General features: G+C 49.1%; 1 protein-coding gene across 1 annotated transcript in view; it reads right to left on the bottom strand.

Annotated features, from left to right (window-relative positions):
* The window catches only part of Slc24a4 (solute carrier family 24 member 4), a 139,478-nt gene that overhangs the window by 101,197 nt on the left and 24,281 nt on the right, over positions 1-14,000 (bottom strand). The gene's annotated exons all lie outside the window — the stretch shown is intronic.

The following is a 14,000-nucleotide window of genomic DNA, read 5'->3' as shown; positions in this document are numbered from 1 at the left end:
AGAGGGGCCTCTGCTTCCCGCTCACCATGCAGTAAGCTTCCCTGCCCCACCATACACTCCCTGCAGGATGCTCAACCTCACTTCAGGCCCTTGGCAATGGACAAACCCAGGCTGACACTTCTACAGCCATGAGCCAAACCATATATTTTCTCCTGCAGAATGTTTCTCTTAGGTGTTTGTCACACTGACAAAAATCTCCGACTGGTGCACCAACCCTCTGTTGCTCCAACCCCTGCCCACCCCGGCCACCCCCCTGCCCACCCGGCCACCCCCCTGCCCACCCGGACACACCCCTGCCCAACCCGGACACACCCCTGCCCACCCTGCCACACCCCTACCCACCCCTGCTGCTGCCTTCTCTATACAACCAACTTCCTTCTCCAACCTCTGCTTTCTGGCTTCCAGAATTCTTGATCTTTTTGCTTTCTTGACTTCCTGGATTTAAATTTTTAATTGATTTCTTGTTTCTGAAATGGGCCTCTGAGGAGCAATGGAGGTCAGGATGCATTTCAGCTCACTGTGTTTAACAGCAAGCTGGTGGCCTTTAATACTGAAATAGCAACTGAATCCCACACCCATTTACTGGAGGAATTCAGAAGCACCTGTCCCTGGACATGCCACTTTGAGGAAATGCATTATACAAAAAGCCAATATGATGCACATGTATATCCACTGTCCCTTTAAGTCCCCCTGGGTTTAATCTGACAGGCCCAGTAACCACAGGCAGCCTGCCTTCCTTTCGCCTTCTCCGCATGGCCCCAAGCTGCCCCATTATCACCTCCCGCGTGTATCAATCTCCCGCAACTCTCCAGCCTCAGATGCTCTCCATGTTGTAGACTGGAGGGGTTGGCCCTAACCACCCCTGCATGCCAGCACACATCAGTCACCTGGGCCAACAACCTCAACAGGAGGCTGGGTCCTCTCTCTCCCGGAGGCGCTCGTTAGCATCTCTGTCTGGCTGCTGCGCAGCTTTACACAGCTGGCTGCTTCCCTTGCTACCCTTGGTTCTTAGTCACTTTCCAGGTGGAACATTACAGCTCAGAGGGATGTCTTCCCTGCTAAACCAGGCTGGGGGTTGTCCTCCTGGGAACAAAATTCTATCCCACCCCTAATCCAGCCCCGTGGGGTTGAGGGCTGAGTATTGGGTGCTTGTCCCAGACTCACCATTCACTAACGGCACAGTGTGGACCTCAGCCTGCCTTGGTTTGCCCGTCGTACTATGCCACAGTTCACAGGGCACACAGGAAGCACGTGAGAACTACTTTTGGCTCTCACCAGCACCAAACCAAACAATCCTATTTCTGCCACTCCTACCATGTGACCTTGTGCAAATTCATTTTTTTTCTTTTACCTTCTGCTTCAGTTTCCCCAAGTCTTGTAAGAAATGTAAGAAATGGTTATTAAACATTAAACATTAAACTCCAAGAACGGTGGTCAACACATAGTAAGTAATGACCAGGAACTGACATCCTAGTCATCTTTGGTCTGCTCGGGGACCTTGTATGCATGCTACTCCAAGTGTTTTTTAAGAAGCTAGGAAGGAAGTCTGGCTGGTTATCCCCACCATATCACAGCGTAAGATAAGCCATGATGGATATGCAGCTCAGAAGAGCGCTTAGGAAGAGAAAGGATCAGGAATGAGAAACCCAGAGCTTAACTGTCCTCACAGCTCAGAGAGCTCCCGATACCTGGGGCCATGGAAGACTGTGGGGAGTCAGGATAAGCCCACGCAGGCTGGCTGCACATACAAAAAGATTATGACCATGAGCTGAAAGTCCTACTGAATGCCCTGCTCCAAGTGAGGATCCTGGAGATGAGAGCCTGGCATGGAGGTCTCTTAAGAGCCTAAGTGGCTGTCTTTGCAGTTAGCCAAGAGGTTTCTAACTGACCTCAAATTTTTCAGCCCAAGAATATCAGGTAGGTGGGCCTGGTGCTTTGGCGGCTCTTGAGACGGGACAGTAGCATGGGATGGAGTGAACTGGGCAGAGTAAGGTGATGTCAACACCAAGAGGCTTGGCTGTCCTGAGGGAGGACAGCTCCGTTCAAAGCAGTGCATCCCAAAGGCTCTGGGGGAACCATGTGAGCTCCACTAGAGGAATGGGCAAGGAAGTCAGGTGCGAGAGAAAAGCAGGGACAGAGGGATTCCGGGCCACATGTGGGATGTGAGCAGGTCGCTAGGAGGAGGGAAGAGGGCAAGAGAGGAGCCCCTATCAGTCCACACGAAGCCTGTGTCTGACACTGTCTGTTTTACACGCTTAGATGGGAACCTCCATGCTGGGCACTGGTGCAGTTTGCCATCTAGCAGGAACAAGGGGTGGCTCTGAGTTTCTGTAGGGATCATGGAAAGGAAATCTGAAATAAGGCAGGGTCTGTGTAAAGATGAAGGAAAATTCTGGGCAGAGAGAACTCTCTTCCCCCTCACCCCTTCTCTCCCTCCCCTCTCCCTCCTTCCCTCTCTCACTCCCTTCCTTTTTCTCCTCCCTCCCCGTCCCCGTCCCGTGATCACAGTGACACCAAGGGAAAGACTGTTTTCTCTAGTTCCCACTGTCACTTTTTGTGCCCACACCCACTGTCCCCTTCCCTGACATCTGCTGCACACAGCTGCTATGTATATGCCATCTTTGCCCTGCATGTTTACGGACAACTCTTTGGGCCTCTCTGTCCCTTTCTGTCCATTGCCCTCAAGAGCAGCTCTCATCCCACCTCCTCCTTCCCAGGCAAGGTTTCGCCACCTGGCTTCTTCTTGGCCTTCCCTCCCCTCCGGAGTGGAGATGGGGGGCTAGCAGAGGCCCCTGTCCATAAGCACCAACAGGCTCCATCAGTCTCCTCCACAGAGGTTAGGGACCGTCGAGCATCCACCACCAGCTTGTGTGAGCCCCGGCACTCACAGCCTGTCTAGGAAGACAGCTAATTATGATAAGCTAATTATGCGACACACCAATAATTATAATCTAATTATGTCATGAAAGCGGCAGTGGGAAAACAGAATAACACTGTCTGAGCAAGCTGGGAATGCTTCTGTGGGGAGCTGCTGTGTGGGCTGGATAAAGAAGGAGCCAGAAGCACCCTGAAGATGCATAGAGGCTGGGGAGCACCCGAAGTGCCACAGAAAAAGGACACGGTGGTGTCACGTGTGGCAGGGATCCTATGCAAATGAAGTTACAGGGGATGGACAGACCGCGGGCTTGGAAGTTTCTACTGCATTCCAAGGGTGATGGAAGAGTCTGGAGACTGTAACCAAAGGTCAGAGGTGGATAGCAAGCATTTTCAGAAGTTGGGGGGGGCAGGTAAATGCAACGTCTGACCACCATCAGGCTGTTTCTCTATATTGCCGACACGGTAAAATCAGTGCCTCAAATGTCGGAGGAGTACGGGACCAGTAGCCAGCATCAGCTAGGTACTGGAAGCCAACTAGCCGGAGCACATAGCATGGCCTGCGATAGCCCCTGGGAGGTGGGTCATTCATGTCACAAAGTTATGTGGGCAGAGCGTGTTGACCCAGCACACAGCCAGGAGTGGAACGCTCTGTAGACTCAGCAGGGAGAAGAATGCAGGCATAAGGCCTCAGGAGAAAGCAAGCCAGCACTGCCAGAGACCATCACTGTAGCAGGGCTACTGGCTTCTGAGACTACATCCCTCCCTTTTCACCAGTTTCCATTTTCCAAGCAGCTCATGAGACATCAGCTCCCCTGCCATGGACTCAGATTCTTTCTGTAGGTATCCCTTTGAGTCAGGGCTAGGTGATGTAAATCACAGAGGCTTTGGCCTACCTGGTTTATCTACCCCACCTTCCAGTACACTCCAAAGGGGCAGCAGGTGGGCAGCAGAGAATCCCCCAAAGAAGAGAAGGTGGATGGGTAGGAGGTTCACAGACCAGGAGCTGGACATGTGGAGCTGGTGTGGTACCCAAATCAGGCACCCTGGGAATGGAGCACTGGGCTCTTTCTCCAGAGCCCTGGGAAGCCAGACAGGGGAGGGGCAGGTCTAGCAAGCATAGATCTGAACCACCAGATGCCTGTGGGCATGCACCGGGCAGCCCCATGTCTACATCTCCTTCCTGCTCTGTGCTGGGTCAACTCACTTTGCTCAGGTGACTTCACAGCATGAATGACTCCACCTCCCAGTGCTGTCTCAGGCCATGCTATGTGCTATGGCTAGTTGACTATTAGTACCCAGCCTGAAGTTTACATTCTAAACCAAGCAAAGAAGGACAGAAAATTCCAGGCCTTGTCTCCCAAACATGAGGTCCAGGAACCAGGCCTGCTATGGCCTCCGTGAAGCTCAGGCCATCAGTCCCACACATTACTTCATCTCTCTTAAGCACATGGGAGCAGACATTGTTCTGGAGTCTTTCTGGGGTGGTGGGGGATGACAACTCACGACTGGGTAGTTCCCTAAGAACAATCTTTACCCCACCTCAAGATACAACCAACAGCCTCGGACCTATCTGATGCCCAAGCTCCATTTTCAATCTCTAACTAGATACTTGATCCTGCCTGGAAGAATCATGGGGACCTCAGAGAACATACCACCAAAGCAGAGCTGCTCTTACGGGGTCCCCCACAGCCACCTTGCCTCCCTAGACACCCTCATTTAAGATGTAACGATAGGCTGTGCTAATCATTCTCCCAAACACAGCCCACTTGGGTACCACCCTCCTCCCCTCCTCCACAGTGTGGCACCATGCGGGTAAGAACCTCTGTTTTACTCTGCCCCACACCTGAGCTTGTCATAGAATGAATATATCCCCGCTGCTGGCTTGGGAAAGTCTGTGCCTTCACGCTTTCCCTTTTGACTCTGACCTTCAGCGGATTTAGTCTTCACAAAGAGTCAACAAGCAAAAATGTGTATAGTAGAGCTATTATAATTTTAAAAAATTACTTCACCTGCCCCAACTACTCCAAATATGCCCAAAGCCTCCAGCTTGGCTTCTCTTCCCCCATTCTTGACACATTCCAGGGAGAATACACGAAGCTGAAGATTGTTTTTAAAACACTTTTTTTTATAGCTAGCGCAGGGAACATTTTTGCACTTTCAAATGGTATCTTCAGAACTAAAAAGCATTCTATTACATAATCAATCAACATCTTTCAGTGGAGACATAGGTGGGGGGACAGTCCCAGCCATGGGCACACTGGGCAGTGGTCAGCTGTGACTTCGCACATCCCGTCACCTCTGACAGGGAACCCATGCTCCGATGCATGCTGGGACATGGCGACACCGTGACCTTTGTGGGAAATCCTCCCTTTCATTTCGAATGTGTGCTGAGAAGACTCGGGTGGTTTATTCTGAGTCAGCACACACGACGTCTCGTCCTGTGAAAAGTGCATCTGAGCTGGACCCAAAGGATTTTTTTGTGGTAGAAACTCCAACAGGAGGCTTTGTGGTCACCCACACGTGTGTGCGTTAGGTAAAAAGGGAGATGGCAAATCCAGAGAGAGGGTCAAGAGTGAAACTTTATTAGCTGGGCCACTCAAGGACATAACTCAAGCTGGACAGGAGACATGAAAAGTGTTTGTTGGACACCACAAATAAGAGGACAATGGACAGGGAAGGAAGGCTTACACCCTCAGACAACTGACTTGGGAAGGAAGGCTTATATCCTCAGAGGAGCTGAGGACAACTCTGACTTCTTGGCTTCTTGTAGTGACTTCCTCATCCATAAGGCGGTGTTTAGAGACTGAGACAGATTCCATTTCTACCTCACACAGCTTCTGCAAGGATCACGTGGGAGAGCCAGCATATTCACATGTTAAAAACTGTATGCAGTAAGCATGTTCACATGTTAAAACCGTATGCAGCAAGCATGTTTACATGTTAAAAACTGTATGCAGTAAGCATGTTCGCATGTTAAAAACTGTACGCAGTAAGCATGTTTACATGTTAAAAACTGTACGCAGCACAGAAATATAAACTTTTATTAGTCAAGAGCAGAGTAGGCATCTGGCCAGCCCTCCTGTTCAGCAACCAATGAGAATGCCCCAGATCCTTTCACTTAAGGATCTCCCTTCTGGCCTTCAAACATTTAGATTCTTTAGGATGCTACTAAAATACAAGGGGCTTGGTGGAGACAGTAACCCCTGCTCTAACTGTGAACAGGAAAAACCGAGTCTAGATACAGAGGGGGTTCTATGTGGCTGGACTCAGACCATAAGGGGATGAGTTTCCATAACTGGGACTCAGCACTGACATGTGCCTGCTCTAAGCTAAACCTCCAGCCCAGCAGCCACGATGAAGCTCATTTCTGATCAGCCTTTCTTTATCCAGCTAGATCGACTCTCCTGCCTCCACAGCTGTACACTCCCCTGGTGGACCAAACCTACCAACATCAGCTGTTAGCCACCACAAAAAAGAACCAACAGTACTTGGAACACGAGAAGGTGAGTCTTGGCCAATGAGCTGTCTCGTGTTTACACACAGAAGAGAACTTGAACAGTAAGCATATGAAATTCCATAGCACCAATGGTCTAACTTGTAACGGAGTTTCCTTTCTAAAATTTATTATTGTTGTTCTGTGTAGGGGGTGGATGCAGGGTGAATACTAAAGAGGCGGGGGCGGCCAGAGGACAACTCAGGGAAGCAAATTCTCTTTCTCCTTCTACCATGTGGGTTCTGAGACTTGAACTCAGGTCATCAGGCATCCCAGAACTTTCTAATTAAAAATGGGTTTTGTTAAAAAAGAGAGAGAGAGAGAGAGAGAGAGAGAGAGAGAGAGAGAGAGAGAGAATCGTGTGTACTCTGCCCAAATAACTATACTTCCAGGAAAGAGCCTTAATCCAGAAAAACTCTGAATGTTAAAACTGATTTATGAGCCAAGTGGTAAAGGAGGAGAAAATCAGGTTGGAAGTCTATTCAATATGCTCAGCTCTGTGTAAAACAAAACAAAATAAAACACAAAACTTCATTTATTAAAGAAGAGATGGAAAGAAATGTACCCAAGCTTTAAAAAATTACTCGTGTTTACACGCATTTCTCTTGTAATTGCTAAATACACATGTATTTCAAGTTACAATAAAGATATTCCTAAAAACCTGTTCCACACAAGGTCAGTGAACACATGGTTGCTAGTGATATCGAAAGCAGTTGTGTTCATGAGGAGCCAGGGGTGCTGGGGGCCAAGGGGGTGCTGGAAGTGCTGAGTACGGCAGTTTATGTTGTATCATTCCTCTTCAAATTGCACAGATGTGCACCCCCAGACACCACAAGCCGGGCTGACAGACCCCTGGGCAATGCCACAGTCAGTCCCGGTGCATGCTGGGGCTCTGAGGCTCAGGAGTCCTGGAAAGACAATGGTTCTCCCTCCCACTCTTCCCAGCCACATTCTCACCATGCCCCAGTTAGGTGACCTTGAGTATTTAATGTCATTCTTCCCTTTCCTTATCTGCCAAATGGGCACAATGACACAGTTTCTGACTCCACAGGGTTTCTCTAACCAAGTTCCTGTTTTGGATGGGGTTTTATGTAAGAATGCCTACAATGTCTGAGCGCCAAATAAGTGCTGGTGAAGAAAAGGCCTCGGTGTAATCAATGACGCTTTCAATTTCCACAAAAATCCATGAGTATATGTGTGTGTGTGTGCGCGTGCGTGCGTGTGTGTGCATGTGCATAAGTGTGTGTGTGTGCGTGTGGCGAGTGGGTGTGTGTAAGCCCTATGTCAACCTTGAATGCTATTTCTAAGGAGCTGTTGGTCTTTGTTGGTTTCTTTTGAGACAAGGTCTCTCTCTGGGACCTGCGGCTGTCTGGTTCATCTAACTTGGCCGCCCGTGAGCCCCAAGGATCCTCCTGTCCTTGCTGCCCCAGCACTAGAATTAAACATGCGTGCCAGCACTTCTGGCTTTTTACATGGGCGCTGAACCCTGAACTTGAGTATTCATGCCTCGTGGTCGCTTAGCCATTTATTATCTGAGCCATCTTCCCGACCCCACAAAAATTCTCTCGTGACAACATAGCCATTTCCCGATAGGATTTCTTGTTCACAAAATCCTTACTTGCTCACTCACTCACAGTCAGTGCTGCCTGAGCACAACCATACTGAAATACTGCTGCAGTGAGCTTATTATTCGGAAGGCCATCAGAACCCATATTATGTGAAATTCTGGATTTACCAGAACCTTTGCACACCACTAGAGGGAACACAGGTTGGTGCAGACGCTTGGGAAAGTGGTTAGTTTTTCTGTTTCTACGTCTCACTCAACAGAAATGGAAGCAGGTGTGCCAGGTGACAGGCGTACCTGGTGTACACAGGAAACAACAGACCACATGTCCTCAGCGCACAGGGATGAGGTGGGCAGTGTTCCACCCATTAAAGAGGTACCCCAACAACTGCAGGCTACAATGGCAGGAGAGGAAACATAACAACTCTGTGTCGACGTGTGTGTGTATGTGAGTGTGTGTGTGTGTGTGTGTGTGTGTGAGAGAGAGAGAGAGAGAGAGAGAGAGAGAGAGAGAGAGAGAGAGAGAAAGAGAGGTGCATGACTATAGTTACTAAGAAAGGTTGTTTTTTTCTTTTTTTAAAGTAAGATCAAGCAAGTTGAACTTACTTTAGGAACCACAAGACAGGGGCGAGCTATACCTGGGTAAGCTTGTGGTTCTGGGGAAGATGGATGGTATGATAGGCAGGACATCCTTTTTGGGGTCCTGGAAAAGCTGCCCTGAAACCTCACAGGCGCATTCCGTATGACTTGTTGAACCTACAATTCTGCATTACATACACTTCTCTCTGTGTGGTAATGTCTCCTGACATTTGGGAGAGCTGCTGCTGCCTCCTGACTGGGATTGAAAGAGAAGGAAGGCAGGGAGCATAGTAAGAAGATCTTGCACCAGGCTAGACCCCCAGTCAGGCTGGGCCAGCTAACCACATAGCCTCAGAACAAAGCCTGACCTGAGGAGGGCCCCTGGATAGGCTAAGACAGGATGAAATAAATTTCCTTGATGTGTTATGATTTTGAAATACAATTCAAATATTTTAATTTTTGGAAACCGTGTTAACATCCGCATCACAGAAATTCATCATCAACCATGTTCATGTGTGTGGTTTGATGACATTAATTCCATGCGCTGTTGTGTGGTCACCGCCATCAATCTCCAGGACAGCGTGTCTTTCCAAAAGGAACCTATACCCATTCATCAGTAACTTCCCATGTTCTTCCAGCTGTTGTAACCCCCGTTCTGCTTTCCGTATTTATGAATTGGACTACTCTGGGTGCCTCAGAGTCCTGGAAGCATGCAGGTTTGGGACAGGCTCATTGTTCTTAGTGTGATGTCCTTAAGGTTCATCTGTGCTGTAGCACGAATCAGAATTGCCTTTTAAAAGCTGGATATAGTCCATTGTCTGTCCAGACTATGAGTGCTCATCGGCTCAACTGTGAATAGGTATTCTAGCGGTTCACCCCCTTTGACTGCTATGAATACGGCTGCTATGGGCATGTATGCACCAATGCCCCTTCTAAGGCTGGCTGTGGACGGCATGGCTGTAATCAAGCACTAGGGAAGTGGGAGACAGGAAGGTTGTATGTTCAAGGCCAGCATCAGCTACAGAGCAAGACCCTGACTGAAAAACACAACTAAAAGGGAAAAGAAACAGGGACTGCGGAAATGGCTCAGTCATGCCTCACCAGCACGAGGGCCTGAGCTCAGATCCCCAGAACCCGTGTGAAAAGCTGACACAGTGGTGTGCACCTCTAACACCTGTGGTGGCGGGGACAGGAGAGGGAGCCAGGTAGCCTAGCCTGATGGGTGAAGTTCCAGGTCAGTGCGAGTCCCTGTCCCAAACACAAAGAAGGGAGGAAGGTGACTCAGAAAAGGCACACAAGGCTGCCCTCTGACCTCCTACACACGCACTTGTGCTCACTCACACAAACAAGAACACATGCACACTGACTTACACAGTCTCAATCTCTCTCTCTCCTGTTAAAAACCTTCACCCTTGCTTCAGCCTGACTCCTTCCTTGGAAGCTCATCATTCTTTTTCTGTGCTTGCAAACAAACAAACAAACAAACAAACAAATTCCCCACCCCAATGAAAAGCACTCCATAAACAATTTCTTCTAGCTGGACATGCAGCATTTATTCTTTGTAGCTTGGTTACCTTGTGGTACTCAATAAAGGTACTCAATAAAGCTTCTGCCTTGAGCCGGGATATCTGATTCTTCAGGCAACCATCCTTTAGGATGTTGGCTGAGAAGTAACGAAGTTGTTCTCCTAGGGTCTTAGTTGTGCCAAGTCCTGCACGGTTGAGCCCCAAACTTATCCTTCCAAGGAAGCCTATGATATAGAGGCAGTCTTCTGTGACAAAGGTCTCGCATCTAAAGATACTAAGGAAAGTGGCTATGATCTTGGAGGGGAATGGAATGCGCTAGCTGATACTCGCCAAAGCTGGAACTACGGTGACAATGGGAAAAGGTGGCAGTACTCGGTCCTGGCACCAGCCACTGCCGGTCTCCAGTGACCCTAGCAACCTGCCACACTATGCGGATCAGCTCTGCCCAAAAAGGCTCTGGTAGAGTATGAGGCCCCCAAACACATCATAGGTGTGGGAGCAAGCCCAGCACATCTGGGCTATCAGGCTGGTGGGGAGAGAAGAACTGGAAACGGGAACAGAGCCAGGTCCCACTGAGAACTGGACACGCCTGTGGCTTTCTCAACTTTGTCCTCTGTTATAGGGAAGAACCGATGCTGGGTCAAAGAGGAGTGATCCGTGTTGCTGGGGATGCCTGAGCGTGAAGGATGCTCCAGGCACTATGCGCTTGGATTTCCACGCACTGACTGCTCACAGCATCCCAGCCTGAGCTTCACTCTCTACGTTTACCTTCCCCCGGGACGGTTCTGGCTTGTTGTATTTGGGTACCCTGCGTCCAAAAATCCCAAATCCAAAGTGCTCCAACGTCTGAGGCATTTTCAGCAACGCAATGTAAAGTTCTACACCCAACCTCATGTGACAGACCAAAGTAAAAATGCAGATACACTAAAAATATTAAATAAAATTACCTCCAGGCTACGGGAGTAAAGTGTATAAAATATAAATGAATTTCTTGTTTAGACTTGGGTCCCATACCCAAGACATCTCATTTGTATATGCAAATATCCAAAACTGAAAAGCATCCAAAGCTCTCTTGGTCCCTAGGATGCTCAGTCTGTGGTTATAACAACAGATCAGTGTCTGCATGAGCTGCAAAAGTCCCCACACCTTCATCTCAAAACGTAAATGCTAGGAATGAAGGCTTGGGCTGCAGGGGAAGCTGGCACCTCTGGGTAAGTCACCCAAGCATGCCATGTAGCTTCTGCCTGAGAGCAGGACCCACAGGGGCTGCACTGTCAGTGTCCCTGCGCAGTGTCAGCTCTTGCTGCTGTGATTGGTGACACTGGGACACAGCTGCCCTTCTCCCACCTCTGGAGTTCGCCCTCTGACCCTCCCTCACCTGCTAGTCCCCAGTCACCCACCTTTAGGCCTGCACAGAGTGGCTGTGCCCTCAAGATCCCTTCCCCTACCTCATGTCCTCTTCGGTACCAATATCAATTTCTCCGTGAGGGAGGCCTTTGCTAGGTGGCCTAGGGGAGATGCCAGCACAGAGGGTCCCCTCATTCTGCTCTCTTTTCTCCCTGAGGAACAGTTTTCAAGGCCTTGCTAGTCACCATGCATAACCTCAGGGCATACACACAGTGTCTCCAGTCAGGAGCTGCACCTCACCAGAGTCCCCAGGTCCCACGGGCACTGTCCTGTCAGAAAGGCGTGAGAGCCGGGAATTGTATTTTCACACACTCTGTCCTTAGCTCAGACAATGTAACTATTTCCTTCCTACTGGACTGTAAGCATCATGGGTAGACAGTCATCTGTTCTGAACACCACTGTGTCTCCAGACAGAGAAGAGCCCACCTCACTGCACGCATGCCTCTGATAAGGAACAAATGAGTCAAAAGTAGCCCAGGTCTGTAGTGTGGAAGCTAGCCCAGGATCTGGACACACCTCTTCAAGGGGCAGGTTGGCACCCTGAGGCCCCAGCCCGGGGCTCTGGGTTTCCCACAGGCAAATCCCTAGGATCAACCTCATGAAAGGGTCACAAAACCCAGGCAGCTCTCTTAGTGGGTAACCGTGGGGTAACTCCAGCCCTAGAGGGCTGTGGCAGGCACAGGTGGAACAATTAGCAGCTTTAGAGACCTGAACTGGCTGCATAGGCTGACCACTGAGGAATCCATTCGTCAACCTGACCAACCTAACTCTCTTTCTAATACCCAAGCAAGGTAAGGCTAACCAAACGTCTGCAAAGAAAGCGGTGTTAGCAACAAACGGCCTGTGGAGGGGGCTCCCGCATGGCTCAACTAGGAAAAGCTGCTCAGCCTCCTTCGTGAGGAAAACAGTAACCAAAGCTTCACCCTCCACACTGAGGACACCGTGGGGGCTGGAGAACTGGTCTCACTTCCACGGAAATATGGCAAGGTTACCAAGCAATGGGAGCTTGATTCAGGACCATGTGACACTATCTGTCAAAATAGGTCCCCTCTGCAACATTGCAACATTGTAACATTGGTTCTGCCCTCTTTTGCTACAGCAGCAACTTTGTAAATGTGTGTGGATCACTAGAGAACCAGTGAAATGAGCACAGCCGACAGCACCCCAGAATGCTGGGCATGGGAGGAAGTGGGGGGGGCAGACCACATTCTTCTTATGATCAGGGCTGGCCTGCTAAGTCTGGAGAAGGAAGGGGTTGAACAACGCCAGGGTCGGGCTGCTCACCACAGCAGGAAATATCTGGGCAGCCATACACCTCAAGTTCTGTTCATACATGGTTGCATCTCCCTTCTCCAGTGTGCCTGGGGACAAAAAAGGAGCTGGATTTTGGACTTCTCTGGACTTTGGAATGTCTGTGTAGACTTTATCAGGTGAATATTGCCATTGGGTGGGTCCAAAATTCAAAGTGCTCCAAGGTCCAGTTTTTTTTAATTATTTAAAACATTTTAAATTTAAGTATATTTTGATCATATCCCCCCACAAATCTTTCCAGATTCTTTCCCCTCCCTACCCACTCAAATTTAAGTTCTTTCTCACAAACACTAAAAAAAAAAACAAACAAACAAACAAAAAAACCTAATGCAACAACAAAGCCCCCACACTAAAAAAAATAAAAATAAAACCATGACCCCACATTTCACTTTTGAGGGTCAACCCTTATGATCTGATCATTCTCCAGCTGCCATCACACTGAGGGCGGGGCACAAACATTTGGTCTTTCTGAGCAAGCCAACAGGATTGGCCCAACTCCACCCAACTTCTCATCAGCATCGGCTGCTTTGCTAATCTGAAGAATCAAGTGTGGTTGCTGGTAACTTCAGACACAGTGGGTGCTAGAAATGGACACTCATGGATGCCATCAATGTCATTTGAGATTCATGGCTAAGCTGAAGGAATTGAGAGACCATCTTCAGTCCGGTAACCAGGGATAAAAACCTGTATCCTTGGTCCTTAGCAGTGGTACCCAAAGCCTGATCTCCAAATGGTCCTGAGTCCATTCATGGCTTGGTGAGCCTGACCGTGAGGCAAGCTGCATCCTAGTGCATGTGTGGTATTGCTGCTCATGACTGGGGTGTATGGCTGATGCATGCTTGAGTTCCTCTCTTCTGCAGGTTGCAGACAGTACCAAATGTTGAGACGTGTGTGAGGCATAATCCCCTCCTCCGTGTGTGTGTGAGTGTGTGTGTGTGTGTGCGCCTTGAGATAGGTCTCTTAAGAGGTCAGAATTCACCAATTAGGCCAGGTGGGCTGGCTGAGTCCATCTCCCAGTGCTGGGATTACAACTATACAGCACCATGTCCAGATGATTTTTGGTTGTTGTCATTTTGTTTTGATTGTTTGTTTTGTTTTTTTGGAATAGGGTTTCTTTGTGTGATCATGGCTGTCCTGGCACTAACTCTGTAGACTAGACTGGCCTCGAATTCACAGAAATCCATCTGCTTCTGCCTCCCAAGTGTTGAGATTAAAGGTGTGTGCCACCACCGCCCAGCTATGC

Source organism: Alexandromys fortis, unplaced genomic scaffold (genome assembly GCF_014885135.2).
Source record: "Alexandromys fortis isolate MF-2015 unplaced genomic scaffold, M_Fortis_MF-2015_v1.1 scaffold_63, whole genome shotgun sequence".
Classification (NCBI taxonomy): Eukaryota; Metazoa; Chordata; class Mammalia; order Rodentia; family Cricetidae; genus Alexandromys; species Alexandromys fortis.
Note: the sequence above shows the minus strand (reverse complement) of the source record. Positions and strands in the feature narration are given on the sequence as shown.